Below are 24,233 nucleotides of genomic sequence, written 5' to 3'. Positions count from 1 at the left end.
CCTTACTAAAATATCTTCAACACCATAGCCTGAGGAGAGCAGTCAGGACAAGAGCTGGTTTTATAATCAAAGGGACAAAATGTTGGCTCCAAATTACATAAATCAAACTATATGTGAAACTATCTTTTCAAAACTGCTGCAAGAAACTTAAAACACTAGTTCATTTTAGTAGTAAATAAAAGCACACATCTATAGACATCAGAGTGATTTAGTTAAGGCACTTCTGAGTCACATGAGCTGGCTAATGCAAGTTAGGAGGAACAGTTTCCCTGCCTGTGAGCCCCGTCAGGGCAGGACTCTAGTGAGTGTGCTTGCTGCTGTATCATCAGGACCTAACACAGTGCTCACAAAACATCAAACCAACCAAGTATGTCTAGCTCAGCTTTCTTAAGTTCAGAAATCTGATTGTTTTCTTTTAGTTCAAGTTTTAGTTTAGTTGTGACATTGGTCAACTCACAACTAGGTAGGGAAGAACTAGCTAAACAACAAAGCTCCAGAGACAAATTAGACCACCAACTATGAGACTTTCTCAGAGACTCACTGGTATGTTACTCACCCAGAGTCTTTGGCAAATAGAATTCTGAGCTAGGCTGATGCCTCAGAAACAAATTTAAAGTTCCTTAAGATCTTTAACTTGCATATCTAGCATGCTCAACTTAACCGAAGCAAGAATGTCTGCCCTGGGCCTGACTTCTCTCTTCTCACAGATAAACCAGATGTTTTTATAGAGCCCTCCCCTCCAAACCCAAGACTTCATGCAGACTCCCAGTATGCTTTCCCTTTAGACCATGATCTAAATATAATAAAAACTCCTGGCCTTTTCTGATTTTTCTATATATAGTGATTTAGTTTGGCTGTTTCCCAATGACCAAGGAGGGACTTCAACTGCTTCCAGAAGACACAGTCTTGGGATGTGCACCAGTTTAAAATCTTGGAACCATAATTTTATATAAATGTAGTTTGAAATTTCTTCCCCATTTAAATACAGTATCAGTTTTTTAAACATAGGGTTTGTCTATGTTATAGAGCCCTGGAAGTCCTGGACTCACTGTATAGACCAAAATCAAAATCATAGAGATCTGCCTGCCTCTGCCTACAAGTGCTAGGAATAAAGGCATAAACTACCATGTCTGACCCAAGTAAAGTGTCTTACAGTGACTAAGTTCATGATCACTTTGCTCTATAAAATGTTCAGAGATACTTCCCATGAGCATGGCTTTTTGTTACTATATCATTTAAAAGGGTCTAGAAAATCAGACGTATTAGGAAATGAGCCTAAACCATGGAAAGTTACTGGTAGCATCTACCCAGTTACTCACAAGGATTCAATCCTAAACTTTCTTTCATATTTTAAGCCAGTTTCTACTGAAGAACAAACAGTTCTTCTAACCTCATAATAGATTTTCACTTAAAAGATAAAGAAGACAAAAATATAGAAATTTATAAGGATTCATATTTTTTAAAAAAAACTTTAATAAAATTTTAGCTTTTTGAAAAGTTACAGAAATAGTTTACTTTCTATACATTGCTGATATAGCTTTACCAATGTTAGCATCTTACATAACATATTATATTTTCCAGAACTTGGACACTGATATTGGCATAATACTAAACTAAAGCCATATTCAAATGGCACCAGCTTTTCCTGCCAATATTCTTTTTTTGTCCCAGACTCCTCAGAATCCCAAGATATTTAGTTATTTCTCTTCCGTCTCCTGAAGTATCTAACAACTCCATTTATTTCATTGTTGTTCATATTCTTGACACTAAAAGAACTTATTTATCAGTTATTTTGTTGGCTATTTCACTGGTTTGGTTGTACCTATCATTTTCTTACTATTATACTGTCTTAGTTAGGGTTTTATTGCTATGAACAGACACCATGACCAAGGCACATCTTATACATGACAACATTTAACTGGGGCTGGCTTACAGGTTCAGAGGTTCAGTCCATTATCAAGGTGAGAGCATGGCAGCATCCAGGCAGGCATGGTACAGGAGGAGCTGAGAGTTCTACATCTTCATCCAAAGGAAGCCAGGAACACAGACTGGGCATCCTCAGGCAGCTAGGAGGAGAGTCTCCAAGCCTAGCCCCAGAGTGACACACTCCAACAAGGCCACACCTTCTAATTGTGCCACTCCCTGGGCCAAGTATATGCAAACCATCACATATACTACTACAGTTACACATTTGGGGCAAAATCCATAGTGATGATAATGGATTTGTCTTAGTGTATATCATGGGATGGATTATTTGACATATTATTGATGTAAAATTGTCACTTGGTCAAACTAATTTCTACTCTATACATTGGCTAACTTTTTCTTATATGTTGAGATAGCTGATTTGAGATTATAAAAATGCTGCTAGAGGCCTTTACAGGACTATTTCTCCCTCACTGACAAACTTGCTCACTCTCCTTAAAACTAAGTTATGGGCTAACAAGATGGTTCAGTGAGTAAAAGGACTCTTAACACACACACTTAACAAATATACAAACAAGAAGGAGGAGAGGAGGAGAGAATCAGCTCCACAAAGTTGTCCTCTGATCTCCACATATATACTATGTCACACATGCATGCACACAGGTGCTTTGTTCACACACACACAGACACACACACTCATAACAATTTTTAATTAAGCCCTTGAGTGATTCATTGATATGATTTCTCCTCACTACCATCATACAAGAAGCACTTTTGTTACTACTTTATATCAATTCGTATATCATTTTGCATGGTTTGGAGACAGGGTTACTCTATGTTAGCTGGCTGCCATGGAACTCAGAGATCTGAGGCATGTGCTACCATGCCCAGATAATATTAATATATAAATAATTAATTTTATTTATATATATTTAAATATTTATTTACTTAGGGAGGAGGATACCACACTCCAAAGTACACATGTACACACCAGAGGACAATTAGTGGGAGTTGGTTCTTTTTTTATAAGAAAAAGAAACACTGTGGTACTCTCATAATCCTTCCGAGACTAGCATGATAGACTGATTTGTATTCCATTTTAGCTTTTTTCTTTTTGTCACATTGGAGTCAGGGACCATGGGCTTTGATCTAAGTTCCACCATGGACTTTAAGCAAATTATTTCACACTGTCAGCTCATAGTCTTTTTGACTGTGGGGTACGGAATAGTGACTTTTTGTAAATTTGATCTAGGAAACTGCCTCTCTCTCTCCATATATATATATATATATATATATATATATATATATATATATATGTATGTATGTATGTATGTATGTATGTATGTATGTATGTATATATAATATTTTGCATACAACTATAGGAGTCCAAAGTCTTAAAACTCTTGTATTTATTACCTTTAATCCACAATTTCAAGTTTAGTAATCTATCCTATATAATTCTTGTACATCCAAACATGCAAGAAAATGTTTTATATAATATTAGTGAAACAAAACATGAGGAATAGGAAGAACATCTACCAAGAAGACCAACTAGATAAATTATGATCACATTAGACTATAGAATACTACACAGACAGTAAAACAGACACATGTACACAGAGGTGCTATGCTATTGGACACATTGATACACTAGTAAATGAAAATTAGAGTTTCAAGACTGTGTGACTGCATTTTTGATAAGATGAAGGTGGGGGTAGAGACAGACACAGGAAAAAGAAGAGAGAGAATAAATAAGAAAAATTAACGAGAAAGGTGGGGAAATTATTTATATCAAAATAGAAAAAATCTAGTTTCATAATAAACCCAACATTAATGAAGAATTATCAGATTGATTTTGTTGTTTGGTTAATCTGTAACTATTCTGTTACTTCAAACTTTTTACAAAGGCACATTAGTTATTTTAAGAAACAAAGTAAAAATGAAGAACTCTGTCAAAGATAACTCTTGAGTTTTTTCAATGAAAAAAAAAAAAAAAACAATTAAATGATTTAAAAGAACTCAAACAACCAAATGGATGGGGACTGGCCCAGAGCAGATGATAGCTCAAGATAAACACAGTACAAACCCAAAAATTTAATGAGAAAAACTGAATGAGTCTTTCAATGGATACGAACACATCATTTGCTAATATTCATTCTTAATGAAAATACCAAGACCAAAGGAAGGCAACAAAGGAGAGCAACAGCGCATACGCAAGAGAGGGAATTTACTTCATTTCTTAGATAAGCCTATAGGTGGTGTAGTATAAAGAAATTTTAACCCAGCAACATAGCTGCTCTGGCAAGGGGTCACATCCAAAGTCATTCTAGTCTGTGTGATCTAGCTGGAATGACATTCCTTTAATCCCTCTGACCAGAATGCAGACAGGTCCTTAGTACACACCTTTAATCCAAACAATGAAAGTAAAGTTGGTCGGTAGAAGAAAGCCATGTTTGAAAGTGACATCTAATTGAGGGGCAAAGTGATAAATCAGAGAAAGAGTTGACAAAAGGAATCAGAGCTAGGATATACCCAACTCTCTTGAGGACACTTATGTTCAGTTGAGTTCAGATAGTGCAGTAGAGTTCACTTGAGTTCACTTCAGTCCAGTTCCATGCAGTTCAGCTGAATGCAGTTAAGTTCAGTTGAGCTTGTACAGTTCCATTCAGTTCTATTCAGTTCAGTGCATTTCAGTTCATGGAATTAAGAGGCAGTTTTTCCAAGCAGAGCAATTCAGTGAGAAGCTGAGAAAAGCCTGTTTGAATCAGTCATCTAGGAGAGGCATTTTAAGCCAGAACAGCTGAGTTGAGACAATCAACTCAGAATGAACTAGAAAGGGTATACTTATTCAGTATTAAGACGCCGAGATGACAATTACATCTGGTGAATAAATGTTACTTTTAAAGTGTAGTCTAATTGTGACTGTGGTTGCCTGTATGAGCATGGCCCCCATAGACATATATTTGAATACTTGGTTCCCAGTTGGTAGAACTGTTTGGGAAGGATTGGGAGGTATGGCCTTGTTGAAGATGTGTCACCGGGTATGGACTTTCAGGTTTCAAAAGACATTCCCATGTGCTTTCTGCCTTCAGTTTGTGGGTTTAGTATGTGAGCTCTGTCAGCTGTTCCTGCTACCATGTCTTTGCTCCACCATCATGGACTCTAACTCTCTGAATCATAAGCCCAAATAAACACTTTCTTTTATGAGTTGCCTTGGTTATGTGTTTTATCATAGCAATAAAAAGTTAAGGCAACAATCATCTTGAATAGTTAAAAATTCTAGCTAATAAAGTAAAAAGACTAAAATAGGATCAACACAAACATCGTATGGGTCGGTTAAAAATAGCATTAATTGCTTTTTTTGTCATTGTGAGACAATAGGAGATATAAGAAACTTTAGTTCATTTATTTTGGTTTGGAGTTTGAGAAGATACAATTCATGGCAGAAAAACATGGCAGTAGAAGCAAGAAGTAGAGAGAGATAAATACTTGTGGTCAGCTCACTTACTCTTTCCTCTGATTCTTTTATTCATTGTAGACCCCCATTCCAAGGGATAGTGCTACCCACATTCAGGGTGGTTCTTCCCTCTCCAGTTAATTGGAAATAACATCACCCACACCCACACACAGAGGTGTTTCTTACTTAGGTGCTTCCAAACCCAGTCAAGTTGACACTGAAGATTAACCATCTCTAAAGTGTTGTCTATAGATGAAAAAGCTCAAAGAGTTTTTTTTTTTTTAATTTGGAAAAGCTACTCTGAAAAATAAAAATAATTTTATGTTTGTTAAGGAAGATCAATTGAACACTGAGATAGGGAAAGTGAGGTTACATGGTGGATATCTATAGTATCTCCAGATGCTACATTTGGCCAAAACTAAAACCAGTGCCTGCCTTACTCCTGGTAGTATAAGAGAACACTACTTGGTTGCTTATTTTTCATCACCAAGTAAAGAATCCAACAGTCTGAATTATTGCTTGTTTGTATGGATCAAAAGGGAATCAGGAAGAGATCACCTCTATTTCCCCCCTTAGAATGCTAAGTTAATAGTGGTGTAGCATATGACATACGTGATTCCTTCTGAACATTTTACTATAGTACACCTTTTAGCCCTTAACACAATCTCTGATAGTCAATACTATTAATGTCTCAAAGTTAACAGATGAGCAAATTGAAGCACTCAGGAAATAATATCTTGTCTTTGCATCATAGCCAAGATTTCAAGCTAGACAGCCTGTGCTTTAGAGTTTGGCTCTTAGCACCACTGCCTCCTGTTGTTAGAGAACTGTTTCCTAAAGGAGAGTCATAACCTGACTGGAGAAAACTGAGCTGAACAAGACTACAATGGCAGAAGGAAACAATTTCCAGAGTAGAAAGAATTGAGAGAAGAAACAGAAGAAGCCCCCAGGGTCTTATATATAAATAGCTATCAAAAGAGTCACCAAGAGTGTCTACAGCCTAGAAACATCTAAAAACATAATGCAGAAAGAAAATAAAGCAAAAAACCATTTTCAAGTAAACAAATTAAACAAGCAGATGGCAGAAAAGGGATCAAGGCCCTTGTTTTTTATAATATCTAAAGACTAAAGACAGTCTAAGAGCTACAGACCTCAAAGGTTTAAAAACTTGAGCAAATCAGAATACCTCATATGTGAATAATATGTGAACAAGCTGTCATATGTGAATAATCAACCATGAAGACACAGTCCCCAAACTAGGTATTCTTGTAATTTTTATGACACAAAGCTTCTCCCTGGGCTTGCTGAATTCAGGACAGGCTGGCTTGGGAGTGCTGTAGAAACTGAACATGCAGGTAAAGCATTTAGTTTTTTGAGAACCCAGAGGTTTAATGTGCCCTTATCCTACTCATCTCTGACTACGTACCCCTGCTAACCATTGCCCCTTGTAGGCAAACATCTTGTCTACACCATTCCTTTGCTTCTAGCAGAAAAGCACAGACCTGGCATTAGGTCCTGGCTTGCCAATCCCATTGCTTTCCTAGCTTGCCTTGGAGCCTTAGTTTCCTGGCTCACAAGGCAGAGTAATAATTTCCATGCACAGGGCTGTTGAGGAGATCAAGAAAGCCATCTGAAGAGACTTAGCCACTGCACGCTGGACATTAAAATGTTCATTATGTTTTGATTTCCTGTACATAGAGTTTGGCCTTTTCCAAGAGCCTGTTTTATTTTCTACCTGTTCTACTTGGAAGGGTTTATACCCATCATTTGGAGGTTGCATTCTCCTCAATACAAATGAGTAAAATAACTTATCCCCAGCCTTGGCTGGCCCATTTTAGCATCTAGGTGTTTCCTTAAACATCATTGAGTTTTAAAATAGATTCACTTTTGCCTGCTTCCAAATTTGTTTCTGTCCTCCACTCATACCCTTAACCCCAGTTGATCAACAGTTGTCATTACTTTCTATAAGACTAATAAACAAAAAGCCACTGTGACATCCTTTAATTCCCACACTACACACACCAGTGTTTTTGATTCTGTTTTAAACACTACAGTCTCCATCCCACTGTGGGCTCTTACGCCAATAGCCCTCACTTCTCATCTGGAGACAACCACAGTTGCTTAGTTGCTTTTCCTTCCTGCTGTCATCTTAACAGAGGCTCCTTTTTAAGAATGAACTCATGCAGCACAGTTTCCCTCCCATTAGACTTCTGTGGTACAGCCTATAGGATGCAGGTTTAAATTTGCTAGCTAGGCAACCCCAGCTTACTGAGTGTCTTTGCCCACAAACAAAACAATTTGCCACTGTTGTTAGGCTTGTATCACATGCCACCACCTCAGCCAACCTGGTGATCTTGAAGCGGGGCCGCGCTGCACTTACTCTGTACATTCTGCCCCCACTCACTGCCTATCAAGGTAGACGAGGCCTCACTGGTTATTAACTGAATGGGTCAGAAATAAGAAGTAAGTAGAAGAACCAACCAAAGCTCAGAATAATTGATGCATTTTAGAGACTATATAGCTAGGATATTAAGGAAAAGCAAAAAATAATTGGTAGACAAGAGAAAATACAGGTAAGGATTAGAAAGAGAAAATGCCAAAAATGAGAGAAACTGAGTCTCTGAATACAGATGGAATGATGTGCCCTTGCTCCTGCTCTGATGGATGTAAATTAATAAAGATACAAACATTCCTTTTAGCACTTGTAGAATTCAAAAGACTGTTCATTTTAAAAGTCATTTCAAGGCCAAAAGGAAACAAAGATTCTTTGAAATGGAACTCATATTAAAACTAATATTAAAATAAAGAAGCAAATTCGGAAAACAGAAGAAAATGCAACAGCTACCCTAAAAACAGAAAACATTAATTTCTACATCAGACACAAAATCTCCAAAAAAGGTTAAAACAATAACCTGCTTGTAAGAGAAAAAGCTCTAGAATATTAGTGGGCCTAGAAAATGCTATAAAGTCACTACATAAAAAGGGTTACAGATTATCTAGAGAATGGAGGATGGAGAGTTGGCTCTGCAGTTAAGAGTGGTGCATGGTGCTCACTGTTCCTGCAGAAGACTGAGGTTAGTTCTCAGCACCATGACGGGCAGTTCACAGCTCCAGCTCCAGCTCCACTATTTATAATCCCCCCTCCCCTCCCCCACCTCTCTCTCCTCCTTCCCTCCTCCCCCTTCCTCCCTCTAGCAAAAATAAATCTTAAAAAAGAAAGATAACCAGCGTTAATCCCAGAACTCAGGAGAAAGAGGCAAGCAGATGTCTGAGTTCAAACACGACCTGGTAAACATAAAAAAACAAACAAAAGAAACGAAGGAAGAAAGGCAACAAGCATCTCTTTGAGTATTACAATAAATAAATATTATACAACTAAAGAAGCAAACAAAAGAATTTCAAGAAACTTAAAAAAGGAAAGGAACTGCATTTTGTTTTGCCTCTTGTTTTTGAGATATAGTATTATTCATGTAGTGAAGGCTAACCTCATACAGGAAATCACCCTCCTTCCTCTCAGTGCTGGCTATTTCAGGTATCTGTTATCATACTCAGTCCCAGACACCACCACTCCGACAGGATTCACAGGGAGCTGGAGGAGTGCTGCTTCAGAAAGAAACTGGCTAAGGAACAGCTTACGTTACAATAACCTTGTATATTTTAAAAAATATATTTTGTAACTGGGCATGGTGGAACACACCTTAAATCCCAGCCCTTGGGAGGCAGAAGCAGGTGGATTTGTGACTTTGAGGCTAGCCTGGTCTACCAAGTGAGTTCCAGGACAGCCAGTGCTGCACAGAGAAACCGTATCTTGAAAAAACAAAAAGAAAAAATTTCCTTTTATTTGTTTAGGTTTTGTTTCAAAGCCAGCTATGGTGGCACATCTGTAATTTTAATATCTGTAGTATTATGAATACTCTCTAAGGAGCATTATGTATTCAAGAGCACCATGATCTTTAAAGCAAAACTCTGGCTCAAAGAAACAACCCCAAAAAAGTTTTTATTATTGTTATTTGTTTTTTCAAGACAGGGTTTCTTTTTTTTAATTATTTATTTACCTCCCAGCTGTAGCTCCACTCCCAGTCCCCCCTCTCCTTATCTCATCCCCCTTCCCCCTTGCCTCTGAGAGGGTGTTTTCCCTCCCCCTCCCCTCCATCTCCCTTCCCTGGAGCCTCAAGAGACAATGTGTAGCTCTGGCTGTCCTGGATCTCACTCTGTAGAACAGGCTGGCCTCACACTCAGAGATCTGCCTGAGCAGAAGCCTACCCACCAAGTGCTGGGATTAAAAATGTGAACCACTGCCCAGTGAAAGTTTAATATTTCAACTAGGAATACTTGTGATTAAGCTAAAAGTGGTAATACTGGCAAATGAAACCACAGGAACTTGGGGCAATCGCACCCAAAGAGAAACAAAGTTTAAAGAGAGAGACTTTCCATGAATTGTTAAGTGTGGATTAAAACCAGCTAGTGTGTTAGCGTGTATACTGGCACTAAGAGAAAGCTACATGGGAAACTTGTAGCCATGACACCATCACCACTACTACCACCACCATACCATGAAAAATAAAAGAAAGAATGTGTAACAGTAATAAAACTAAAAATGGCTACCACACCTCAGGCATTACAGACTTTGTACTAGATACAGCAAGACTTTTGTTAAAATATAGACATACTTCTTGTCCTTGGGAGAAACATTCTTATCACTTCATCATCCTCTCCAAGGTCCACGTCACTTTCTGCAGCCCTTTGGTATCTTTAAGGAGTCACTTGTTGCCTCTGTAGTCGAAATTCAGTCCTGTAAAAGAAGCATCATTCTATCACCTCACAAGAAAGCACATTCTAGGAATCCCACTTATATAGCCTCATTAATCATTCCTAATTCATTCTCAGGTCTGCACATACCAGAGGCACAGAGCCAAGCAAGGTTATCAAAATGTACATGGTGATTATAGCAACTGCAAGTGCTGTTAGGGCATTCATGTGAGCTCTGACCACGTAAAGCTGAGACTGGAGCATATCAACACAGGTCAGTGAGCTCAGCCATCAAATCAAGATGATTCATCTCCCACTCTGGCTTCGGGTAGTCTGACAGAATAATTAGCCGATAAACATGTGGCCTTCGGCAATCTCTCCCCTCTCCCTCTCCCTCTCCCTCTCCCTCTCCCTCTCCCTCTCCCTCTTCTTCTCCCTCTCCCTCTCCCTCCGCTCCCCTCCCCTCCCCTCCCCTCCTCTCTCTCTCTCTCTCTCCCTCCCTCCCCCTCCCTCCCTCCCTCCCTCCCTCCCCTCTCTCTCAATTTCTCTTCCTCTCTGACCCTTGCATCCACACCATCCCATTTTGCCCATAGGCAATGTTATGTATATAGTAATTCATAGTGAATGAATAAAAAAGTCTTTTAAACCAAAACCACCAAAGATGCTTTATAAAGTCTTGAAATTACTGAGAAAAGACTTAAAAACAGTGCTATATTTCTTTACCAAAGCATTCTTCTTGGTTAAAATGCCAACTAGCAGCAAAATGGACTCAAGGTGAGTATACTAGTAGAAGGGCTTGAAGTTTCAGCTATCCACACCTTGCTACATTAGAGGCATCACACACAAATCACTAACCAAAGCAGCTACAGCATTACGAGTTTTCTTTCATCCTTATCTTGCACTTATGCTGTTCCCTCTGGATCAACTCTACACTGGGAGCTTCAGCTACAGCACATAGAATCCTTACGTGATCTTAGTACGCAAATTCCATTGTTCTAATTACCCAGATGATGAAACAGAAATTCAGTAAATTATTTTAGCCATGCCAAGTGTACTATGCTGCTTTTCACAGGCAAACAAATTTAATTTTAATTTTCCAGTATATTAAAAGACTCATCCCTATTTCACGTTTGTTTCCCCCCCAATTTATAATTTATTACGAACCTAATTTGTGTTTCTCCAGCTTTTTCTTATTTTAAAAAATGATCTTATGATCAAAAGAAAGAGAAAGTCTGGGGGCTATGGAGGTGGCTCCGTGGTTAAGAGCACTGACAACTCTTGCAGACATCCTGGATTCCGTTCCCTGTACTCACATGCAGCTCACGGCCAACTGTAGATTCAGTGCTAAGGATCTGATTCTGTGGGTACCAGGCACACATGTACACAGACATACATGCAGGGAAACAAGACACTCGCACATAGAAAATAAGTATTTTTTCTGAGAAAAAAAAACTGATGTTGTGAAAATTTGAAGCAATAATTATGATAAACCATTATAGTCACTCACCTCTGTGATTTATTCTATTTATTTTCAATAATTTGTTATCTACCAAATCACCTCTAACTTTGAAGTCACAAAATAAGCAAGACATTTCTTTACTCTTCCGTTCAACTGGTTGGGACACAACTCTAATAATGTAAGCAGCTAACAGCCTGATTCACTACAGACATTTGAATATTGTTTGTTTCACAGCTCTAGAATCTTAGCTAGTGTATTTGTGTTTTAAGAAGCATCAGGTATACAAGACAACTAACATACACACATCTGAAAAGACAAGAACCCATAAAATACAGCAGTGGGTGTGGGCAGAAGCCACTGGCCTCGTTCATGAAGAAAACTTCATGTGTGAGAAGCTCTTCTTACCCTCGCTGACAGAATGTATCCTTCAAAAACAGAGGCAGGCAATGAAGAAATCAATGTGTTTAAGTTTTGCACAGAACGTGCTTGATTGAACTAATTTTTTCAATTTTTCTTTATTCCCCACACCAATTCTCCTGGGAACAAGAAGTATTCACAGTGGTTGCAGAGTAAAACATCACTACCAGTAGCACAGACAGAACCATCAAAAAATACAACTGCATTGCTTTCTATACATTTTCATAAATCAAGCTTGCTGCATTCCTAAACAAGACAAAGCTGTTTTAAACAGGTTAAATAAAGAAGCTAATCAATGTCAGACCAGACTATATTTTAAATTATTCAGCTAAGGTAGAAGCTTTCCAAAGTTAATCAAATAAAAATGATAAAACAAAACTACATTCCTTGTTATTGTAGGAAGAAACCCACTTAGGACCATCTGTCTTTGAGATTAACCACCCACAGTGAGAGAGAAATGTCCTAATGGAGCAATGCCACAAAAGCATGTGGATTCCAACAAGTCACAAGGTAACTATGACAGGAAAGCCATAGTTACTTGTGAGATCACAAAAAGCCTATGATATAACTTTTAACTGAAGCAAAATTTACATAATGTAGTACTACTCATCACAAACATGAATGAACAATTCAGCAGCATTTAGACTATTTCCCAGCATTGAGCAACAATTACCTCTACCATTCACAAAATATTTTCAGCCATTAAAAATAAAACCTGGTACTTGTAAGCAGTTACTTCTATCACCAACCCCTAACCCCCTAGAAACCATCAATTTGCTTTATGTTTCTTAAAATATATTTCTTTGGGCTATTTCTTTTTGTTGTTGTTGTTGTTGTTGTTCTGAAACTCAGAATATAGCCAGACTAGTCCTGAACTCTCAGACATCCTTCTGCCTCATTCTTCCTAGATGTTGGGCTTACAAGGTATGAGCCACCATGCTTACCTTCCTTGGAATAATTAATATAAATGCAATCATGCAATGTAACCCTCCATGTCTGAGTCTTTCAGTTAACACGATATTTCATCTAAATTGTATTATGTGTCACTATTTCTTTTTATCACAGAAATACACTTGTATGTATCAATTTTTCACTGACTTATGTATTAATAAATACTAGGTTTTCTAACTTTTGGCCACTGTTACTAGTATTGCTATTAATAAAACTATAAAATTAAATATTTAAAACCATGTTTCCAATTACTGGAGGTAAATACCTAAGGGTGAATGGTGAAATTTCTGTGTCACATGAAAATTCTGCCTTCAACTCTTTAGGGAGCTACTGAACTGTTTTCGACAGAAGCTATACTATTTTACATTCCTACCAGATAAGTAAATAGTGGGGACTCCTTGGGTCCTCAATACTTATAACTTTATTAATTTCTGTTCTGCTTTGCCCTCAAGGATATAGTCATCCTGTGGATATGAAATAGAATGTCACTGTGGTTTAATCTGTATTTCCTTAATAACTAATGGTGCTGAGTATCTTTTCACATGCATAGACATTTGAGAATCTTCTTTAGAAAAATTTATTCAAATCATTTTTCCATATATTTTTAAAATCATTTATTTAATGTATATGAGTACACTGTAGCTGTCTTCAGACACGCCAGAAGAGGGCATCAGATCCCATTACAGATGATTGTGAGCCACCATGTGTTTGCTGGGATTTGAACTCAGGACCTCTGGAAGAGCAGTCAGTGCTCTAACCACTGAGCCATCTCTCCAGCCTCACTTTCTATATTTTGATTAGGTTGTTTAGTTGTTGAGTTCTAAAATGACAAATAGACCCTTAAGAGATTTTCAATTTTCTCCTGTTCTATAAGGTATTTTCTTAATAGTAACCTTGGGTCCAAAATAGTTTTAAACTTTGATATATTCCAATTTGCCAAACTTTCAATTTACTGATTGGGTCCAAGATCAACAAGATTTACTCATGACCAATAAGATGGGTCAGTGCTACCAAAGCCTGACAACCTGAGTTCAAGCTACAACCCACAGTGGAGAGAGAACAGAATCCTAACTGTCCTCTGGTGTCTGCAGTTGTGCCACAGCACAGGAGTGCTTCCTCTCAATTACATAGACTGTAATATTTTTAAAGATTTACTTTTGGGGTAGGAGACCTGGCTCAGCACTTAAGAGCATTTGTTGCTCTCCCAGAGGACCCGAGTTTGGTTCCCAGCGCCTACGTGGTGGCTCACACCAGTCATAACTCCAGTTCTAGGTAATCTGAACTTTTCTGCCTCCATGGGCACCAGACATGTGCATGTGATGCATGTACCTATATGTAGGCAAAATGCTCTTATACATAAAATAATTTTTAAAGAGATTTGCCTTTATATTTACTTGGGTATCATAGTTTTTGCTCTCATAACTGGCCTTTGATTCATTTTGACTTTAGCACATGGTGTGAATATGGAGCGCGACTTCACTGTTTTACATGAAGATACTCATTTGTCTCTACACCGTGTATTGAAAACATTATCCTTTACCTGAATGGTCTTAACAGCCTTTTCAAAAAATAAGTGCCAACATTCAGAAGGGTTCTTTCTGTATTCTCAGTTATTCTCAGTTTCTCTCTATTTATCTATTTGCATACTCTGACACCAGTACCATACCATTACATCTGTGCAATGAATTTTGAAATGGAGACATGCGAGTCTTCTGACTTCACTTTTCAAGATTGCCGTGACTATCCAAGGTCCTATGACACTATATGGGAGTGAGCAAATGGGACATCGAACTCACAGACCAGCTGGTACCACTGGCACTTCAATGCTGAACCATTTCTCTGTCCCCAAAGAAATTTTTCTTTTCTTTAATTGTCCAATATAAAATTAATGAAAAGATCATTTCTAAAACAAGCTCTTACTTCTCTGATTGATATGAAGGGTAGTGTGTAGTGTATTAGACTTTTTTGAGGTTTACTTTATATTTGTGCAAAAATGTGAATCTGTGTGTGCGTGCGCGCACATGTACATTGGATCTCGTGCAACTGGAGTTAAAGGCTGTGTGAACTTCCTGCTGCAGGTGCTGGGAACCAGACTCAGGTCCTTCTGCAGCAGCACACAGGTGCTCTAAGTTCTCTCTTCAACATAAAGAACTTTCTTCAAAAATGTTGGCTGAGATAGCTGAGAAAACAATCATTTGATGTTATAGATATCCCCTGGGCTGGACACAATGTTTCTTGTTTTCACATCAAAATTTAAACTAAAAGAAATGTGGTAACATAGGAAAAAAATAACTGCAGTGCTTTCTAAGACTAGCAATTTCCAGGAAATAGTATAGTCCCCAAAAGTACAAGTCATTTGAGACTGGAAGACTGAGTCTATGAAGCAAGGGACTGCTGCTGCACCTGTGTCTGCTGTCCATTTCTCAGAGGCTCCAGAACCTCCTGACAAAATAGGTGGAAAGTCTTTCTATTTGGTCCCACCTCCAGGGCAGCCACAGTCACCTTCCCTATAATGGTGTGGTGCGTTCAACATGATAACGTCACATTCCTCTACTCTAGCTGCACACAGTTCACCTGAACTTAATGTCAAGACTCAGGAACAGGTGGGACATGGAGCTTTTTAGTTGGTGGTAAAACAGATGAAAATACTTACTTACATGTGTTTCTGTACATGTGTATGCATACATGGAGTTACAGGCTCTTGTGAGCTGCCTAAACTCTACCTACACAAAACAGGCCAGGGGGCAGACTTGGCTTCAGAGAGACAGCCTTGGCTCCTCAAACCCCCAGCTCAGAATCTCTAATCTGAGGTAGCACAAAGTACCCAACACAGGACGACTAAATTACATCAGTGACTTGAGTCTGTGCTTTTCATTTCCCGGAGTCCAGAGGAAGGTTTTATTTCATTTCTGCTGGGAAGGTAGAAAAGGGCTGCCCAGCAAGAGTTTGAAGCACTAGTGCTCCTCAGCCTTGAAGACTAAAGCAAAGGGAGCCAGACCAAGGCACTCACTCAGGGACACTTGCTGCAGGGCTGGCTGGCTAGGGAATAACTTTAGTTATCAACTACTGTGATTTGACTCCATGTACTAGCTTCTCTATTGGATGGCAATTGGAATAACCTCTAAAAACTTAGCCTCTCCTTTCTTCTTCCTCTTTTGATTTTTTTCTTCCTTTCTTCCTTTCTTTCTTTTTTTCTTTTTTTTTTTTTCTTTTTTTGTAAAAGGAGTTTCTCACTGATTCGAAGACTACTATTTGGTGTTTAATAGCTGAATTGCTGATGTGGCCATCTGCAACTTCAGCTTTGTTCTCTGCTCTCTGTGGTGGTCCTTGTTATAAGTGTCTGAAAGCCAACCCTTATTGCAAGGCAAATGCTAGGTTTGCAAGCCTCACCAGACAGGAAGAGGAAAGCAGATGGCATGCTGAGGTTTGTGAAACAGCTACAAACTGATAAGCCTCAATTTTAAAGTAGCCAGTACCTGAACACATGGTCAACCAACAAGAGAATGGATAGACTGGTAAGTATGCAATGGAACATTACTTAGTAATAAAAAATATTTACTTGATATATCATAGATTAAACTCAAAATCTTATTGAACAAATGAATCTTACACATAAAAGAAAATATATAATTCTGGTTTATAGAATTTTAGAGAAAACAAATAATCTCTGATGGTTAGAAAAATGACAAAAGAGATTGCACCTGGATGATGAGAGCACAAAAGCTCTTTTCAAGTTGACAGGAACACTTTGCATGAGAGAGCTTGGAATGCTGATTACCCTTCTCAAATTTGCACAGTTCAAATCTGTGTGCTTCACCAGGCTGGAGTGGTACACAGCTTTGATCCCAGCAGAGGCAGTGACAAGTGGATCTCTGTGAGTTTGAGACTAATCTGGTATATAAAGTAAGTTCCAGAATAGCCAGACCTACACAGAAAACCCCTGGTTGTTTCTTTAAAATATGCATGCTTTTTATGTAAATTACATCTCAATTATTAAAATTTAAAAGTTGAAAGGCCCCCTTTTTAAAAAAGTGAAACAGGCAATTTTTTTAATGGATATTTTCTTTACTTACATTTTAAATGTTATTCCCTTTCCTGGTTTCCCCTCTGGAACCTCCCTATCCCATCCCCCCTCCCTCTGCCTCTATGAGAGTGTTCCCCCACCCACCCATTCCTCCCCATCTCCCCGCCCTGGCATTCCCCTACATTGAGGTATTGAGCCCTCACAGGGCCAAGGGCCTCACCTCTCATTGATGCCTGCTAAGACTATCCTCTGCTACATATGCTGCTAGAGCCATGGGTCCCTCCATGACATGTGGCAGTTTTGTATCATTCCTATATGGTAACATTCTGAGGTAGAGGTAAGATGTTTGAAAACTGTGTGTTCTTATATCTTTAAGGCCAGTGGGGTGGCTTGATGGATGAGCATTTGCCACCATGTCCAACAACTTGAGGTAAATTCCCAGGACTCACATGCTAGAAGGTAAGAACTTACTTCTGGAAGCTGACTTCTGACCTCTACATACATGTATGCATACAAACACACACACAATAAATTTAATTTAAGTTAAAATACATGAGGCTGTAGAGTTGAAACAGTAGTTAAGAATGCTTGTTGTTGATTGGAGGCAAGAGAGAATGGAAAGAATAAGGACCAAGGCAGAAAGGAATCAGAATGAGAGAATGACTGTTTTTGGGAGACCTGGCTGAATGCACTAAGAAGATTGGAATTGTCAGGAAATAGAAGACCTGCTATGGTGCTTCCCTCCAGAAAATGGTGAAGAAAAAGGGAATCAGGCAGCATTCCAAGTACATTTGATCCTTCTGTGGCTTGACCAAGATGAAGAGATGAGCCATTAGCATCTGGCACTGTTGTTTCATTGCTACATGGTTGGCTGGACTTGCACCTACCACATTGCTTCTGCTACCACTGTCAGGCCTGCTACCAGAAGACTGAATAAACTGAAGAAGAACTTGTAGAAGCACTGCTGTTTGAGACTTGCCTAGCCTGCAATTAAATGTGTTAGTTTAGATAGTTTAATTTATGTGGGAGGGGGCACGCCATAAGATTCAGCTGTAAGACATAGTGATTCATGGGAAAAGGGGCCAGCTTATTGTGGATGATGCCATTCCTGGGCTGGTGGTCCTGTGTTCTGTATGAAAGCAGACTGAGCAAATCATGGAGAGCAAGCCAGTAAGCAGCACCCCTCTGACAGAAGCCATCTGAGAAAGCCTATGGCAAGTGAGCTTCCTGGAGATGACCCACCATTTTGCATGGCTGTGGTGGGTGTACTCTGGAGAGGCACAGCCCAGAGACTTCATCTCAGGATTGCTTCTTGCTGCTGATATGCCTTTTCTGTCACCATTACATCACCTAAGGATTCCTGGGCATTAGTCCAACCTATTGAGCAGATTTCCTGCAAATAACATGAAGATGAATTAACGATATTTTGATGAATTGATTACTTTATAACATTCCTGATTTGTATCAAATAATTTTAAGAAGAAAGTTTAAGAAGTTGGTTTTAGTTGTTTTGCCGGAAAGATGTAATAAAGTCAGCATCAAGAATAGGATGTGCCCCTCCTCACAGAACAGTAAGGGCTGAATAATAAGGAATGCAATGAGCTTTCATAAATTACAAGAAGAGGAAAGGGCTTGCGACAAATTTGTGATCAAGGAAAAATATTCATTCTACGTCAGGTCCAAGGATAAAGCCACAGGTATGCATTATGATAAAGCAAGGCCATATGAAACTGTTGTTTTGAATTTATAACAAGCTTATAAAATGAAACATTGCTTTGAACTTACTATCTACAACCTCCTGTAATTCCCCTTTTGTTATAACATTTCATCTATGAAGTAATTTTTATAAGGGACTTTGTCTAATAAGGTATAACAAAGCCAGAGAGAAGAAATAAAGTATTGCCTGTGGGGCTCAGCTCCATCCACTACAAAAAAAAAAAAAAAAAAAAAGAATGCTTGTTGTTATTGAAAAAGACAAGGGTTCAATTCCCAGCACCTGCATGGAGGCTCACCTACTCCTCAGGCACTTGGCATGCATGTGATACAGACATATATGAAGGCAAAATACTCATATACATATAATAACAATAATTCTTAAAAATACATATATATATTTAAGTGAAACAGTGATGTATCTTTTTAAAACTGCATGGAAGTTTATCTTTAATTATTTATAGTGTGTGTGTGTGTGTGTGTGTGAGTGTGTGTGTGTTAGTTATATGCATGAGTGTGTACTTGCAGAGGCCAGGGGTTAACAAACATCAGGTTTCTCTCCTCTTTCACTACCCATCTTATTTTTGAGACAGTTTCTCTTACTAAACCCAAGACTTAGCTGTTTCATCTAAACTGGCTAGACAGAGCTCCAGGTATCTACCTGCTCCAACACCACCTCCAGCACTGCAGCTACAGGTGAGCACAACCGCACACAGCTTTTATATGAATGCTGTGGGTTTAAATTTAGGTTTTCATTATTGTGAAATCACTATACCCACTGAGCCATCTCCCCAGCTGTGGTGGCTTGAATATGCTTGGCCCAGGGAGTGGCACTATTAGGAGGTGTGGTCTTGGTGAAGTAGGTTTAGCCTTCTTGGAGGAAGTGTGTCACTCTGAGGTGGGCTTTGAGACCCCTTCTTCTAACTGGCCTGGAAGCCAATCTTCCTTCCTGGCTGCCTTCTGATCAAGATTTGGAACTCTCAGCTCCTTCTCCAGCACCTTGTTTGCCTGGATTCCACTGTGCTTCTTGCCTTAATGATAATGGACTGAACCTCTGAACCTGTAAGCCAGCCTTAATTAAATGTTGTCCTTTATAAGAGTTGACTTGATCATAGGATCTCTTTACAGCAATGGAAACCCTCAGAGGGATTTTTGCTTAATTTGAAGTAGGAAGATCCAATTCTAATCAAGATCTTTAAAGTATAATACATGACTTTAATCCAGATCTTCTGAGCTGGGAAAAGCCTCCTCTAACCTGGGCCACACCTTCTGCTAGAAGCCTATAGAAGAACATGGAAGAAGGAAGGTTTTGCTCTTTGCCTGCTTGTTCTCAACTCAATAGCAAGTCCATAAGACCCCAGCATTAGCTCATGGCTTTGGGATTCCAGCATACACTGAAGACCAGCTGAGATTTCCAGCCCCATGGACTGAACTGGATTCTTGGACTTTCAGTTCACAATCATTGTTGGATTGGCTGGATTACAGCCTGTAAATCATTCTAATCATTCTTTAATTCTAATAAATCTAATCTATATTATCTTATACCATTTTTGCATGTAAATTACTGTTTTCATCATGATTGTTTTCTTAGGATAGACCTCAAGAATTTGAAATTTCTTGGGTCAAAGCGTTTCTAAAGCCATTTTAAGACCCGTCTAGCCAAGCTACATTGTGCCACTGTGCATCCGAGTGCCTTCTACTCTCTTGCCTGCATACAATGTCACACCCTCAAATACCATAACACCCACACCAGTAAACATTCACACACTTTGCTAACTTGATACTAGAAACAGTATCTAACAGCTTCAAATGCATTTTTCATTAACAGAATGGAACTGTTTTTCCATTTGATTAACTCAGCCAGTGCTCCTCCTCTGCGGCTAGTATGCTAAATTCCTTGATACTTTTCAGAGAAATCAAAAAGTGTCAGGAATATTTTGTTCAGCATATGCACATGTGTATACAGGCATCTGCCCAAAAATGCATGAGTAAGGCCAGAGGTGGACATCTGGAGTGTTCTATCACTCTCCACATTATGTTTTGAGACAAAGCCTATCTCAGAACCTGGTGGTTACTGTTTTGCAGTTTAACTGGCTGGCCTTGGTATCCATCTGTCTCTGTACCAACATGCTAGCTCTGTGGTTACAGACACACGCCATCCCAAACTTTCTATGTGGATACTAGGGATCTAATAAACTCATGCTGCACAGCAAGCACTTTACCAACTATCCCTCCAGACCCCCTTTCATCTCTTAAAATGTCCTATGTAAAATACTAATTACAAGAATATATTATAAAATGTAAAAGGATTATATAGTGGCATACTATAACAGGAAAATGTTATCATAATAGTGATGACTGAAGATATTTTTAAAAATTAAAAACCAATTGGGATCATGTAAAAAATAAAACCCTCAATCTGAATCAAGCAAAAGGAAAGGACCCCCCAAGAATATGTGTTTATCCACAGAACCCTGGGGGAAGCAAACCTAAATCCACACAGTAGAAGCTGATGTGGAAGTAAAAGAGAGACAGGGATTGCCAAGAAAATAAAGGTCTGGGAAACAGCTGATCCTCTAATGTTCTCATAAGGACAACACTAATAGAACAGCTCTCCACAGTGAAGGAGGGTGTTAGCTGGGGAGACCACCCACGAAGGTGCTAGGACTACAGAGTGAAGAAATAGCACTGCAAGGAAAATGCACATCCCACTCAAGTTAAGAGAACCCAGTTTGGCTACCTCTCTAATCACATAAGAAAATTATCTGGGAGCTTCTCTAAAACATCAATTATCTAGACCCCACAATTCAACTGAGCCAGTATTGACAAGAGTGGGCCCAGGTTCATATATTTAAAAGCACTCCAGAAAATTCAGTGCAGTCCTAATTTGAAAATCACTTAACTGTCTCTGCTCCTTCATGTTCCAGAGACACCTACATCTTCTCATGCAGTGCCAGCCCCGTCCCTAAGACGTGATGATGAAGATTAGAGTGGACACATTTGGCCTTATTGGGTACCAGGGCTTTCTTCAACTCTGGCAAGCCAATCAATGGCCTCTTCATTGACTTCAACTATATGGTCTACAAGCTCCTGTATAATTCTACCTATGGCAAGTTTCACAGCAGAATCAAGGCTGAGAAAGAAAAACTTGTCATTTTCAAAGGTTGTCACCATCTTCCAGGGGTGAGATCTCGCTATCTTGCCAACATCAAGTGAGGTGATGCTGATGCTGAATTTGTTGTGGAATCTACTGGTGTGTTCATCTTTGTGGAGAAGGCCTGGCCAACTTGAAGGGTTGGGCTAAAAAGGTCATCATCTCTTCTGCTGATGCCTCCATGTTTGTGAAGGGTGTGAACCATAAGAAGTATGACCACTCACTCAAGATTGTCAGCAATGCTTCCTGTACAATCAACTACTTACTCCCTGCCCCCATCAAGCCAGGTTATTCATGACAGCTTTAGCATTATGAAAGGACTCATTACCACAATCTATGCCATCACTACCACCCAGAAAACTGTGGATGGCCCCTCTGGAAAGCTATAGAATGATGACCATAGGGCCACCCAGATCATTATCCCTACATCCACTGGTGCAGCCAAGGCTGTGAGTAAGGTCATCCCAGAGCTGAACAGGAAGCTCCCTGACTTGGCCTTCTGTGTCCCTACTCCAATATATCTGTCATGAATCTGACATGCTGCCTGAAGAAAGCCAAGTATAATGACATCAAGAATGTGATGAAACGGTCATTAAAGGGCCCACTAAAAGGCATCCTTGGCTAAACTGAAGACAGGGTTTTCTCCTGCCTTTGATGACAGGGCTGGAGTTGTTCTCAATGACAACTTTGTAAGACTCATTTCTTAGTATGACAATGAATATGGCTACAGCAACAGGGTAGTGGTCCTCATGGCCTACAGAGACTCCAAAGACTAAGAAGCCTTGGGCCACCTGCCCCAGCAAGAATGTGAGAAGAAAAAGGCCTTTAGTTGCTGAAAAGTCTCTGTCCCAACTCAGCCCTTAACAATGAGCATCTCCCTTTACAGTTTTCATCTCAGATCCCCAGGAAGAGGAGGGTGGGGCTTAGGGAGCCCTACTCTCTTCAATACCATCAACAGTCTTCACAACAGCTCCCTCCAAAAAAAAAAAAAGTTGCTTATCTGGATCCTCTTTTATAAATGTTAACAGAAACCAAACTAACAATCAAACACTGAGAAAATCAATAGATTAAATGAGGGCTGTATGCTCAGTTCGTACAGTGCTTGCTTAGCATGCACAAAGCCTTAGATTTGATCCCTGGAACTACATAAAACTGGAGATAATGATGTCAGCATATCTGTAATCTTGCACTTGAGAATAGATGCAGGAGTATCAGAAATTCAAGGTCATTCTTGGCTACATAATGAGTTTGAGGTCAGCCTGGGCTACAAGAGATGAAAATGGGACTGGAATTTGGGTTCAAGTAAGAGGGAACAAAAGAAGACACTAGTATACTTGACTTGGGTTTCCAAAAAAGACCACTCTGGCTGAAATGTCAAATAGATAGTAGTAGGGCCAGAATATGAGCAGAAAAAGAAAGCAAATGGCTGGTGCAGATGTCTGCTTTAATGCCCACAGTAGGCTGCTGGTAATAGAGAGGGTTCTCCATGTGCTGAAAGCAAAAGGCATTAGCAGGTTCTGATGAACTACACATAAGGAACAGAGTTTAACAATGGAGCTCAACTTTATGAATTTAATTACTAAATACAGGAGAGTACTGTTTTACCAAAATGGAGATTATTGGATAGTTCCAAAGACATCAAAGAAATGTCCAGAAACTTTATAGTGCTTTTTCTCAGGACTAATTTTTTTAGATTCTACAAATATCAATGACAATCATATATTTCTCTTCTCACCCTTCCTGCCAACTAGTAATCTTCAACATATATTTTATTTATATTTCACACTAAAAGTAATGCCCCAGATATCTACTAGGCTTTCAACATCTAATGAGGTTCGGATATCAGGTATAACCTAGAATCCTAAGTCCATTCCATACAGTAAAGTGGGGCCAATGAAGGTATTTTAAATAATAAACAGGCAACAGCTCATGGCTACTTTTCACTATTATTTCCTGAGATTACTCTAACAGTGAGAGATCGGTGTAAGTGCAGTAAAATGTTAATGCATGTCAAAAGATACATCACAGCTCTCTGACATCCATTTGGTTGTATGGCTATGTGTAAATTCACTCACACAATAGTGGTTTTCCATACCATGGAAATGACACACCTCTCTTCTGCATCTACCCAGTTCTGTAGAGATCCCCAGAGTTCATAATGCAGGGATTCAGCCCTCCACAGTGAGGCTGAATGTCCTATAGCATCAAGACTGCTCACCACAAAGGGCAAAGGTAAGTACCTCTTCCAGGAAGCCTAGTCAATGAACACTAACAAAACATAGCTATGAGCCAAAGGTAAGGATGAAAAACCACACTCTCCAATTTATAATGCACAGTCTATTCATACACAGCTTCTCTTAGCTAGAGTAAATAGAAAGTCATC

The 24,233-nt window shown here is 39.1% G+C and overlaps 1 protein-coding gene across 1 annotated transcript in view; it reads right to left on the bottom strand.

Annotated features, from left to right (window-relative positions):
- ZHX3 (zinc fingers and homeoboxes 3) overlaps positions 1-24,233 on the bottom strand; it is a 99,268-nt gene that overhangs the window by 50,558 nt on the left and 24,477 nt on the right. The window contains exon 2 of the mRNA XM_080925643.1: positions 10,054-10,175. The gene's annotated coding sequence lies outside the window, so the exon portion shown is untranslated. The remainder of the gene's footprint in view (positions 1-10,053; positions 10,176-24,233) is intronic.

Source organism: Micromys minutus, assembly GCF_963924665.1.
Source record: "Micromys minutus genome assembly, chromosome: 11".
Classification (NCBI taxonomy): Eukaryota; Metazoa; Chordata; class Mammalia; order Rodentia; family Muridae; genus Micromys; species Micromys minutus.
This window is presented reverse-complemented; position numbering and strand designations above follow the sequence as displayed.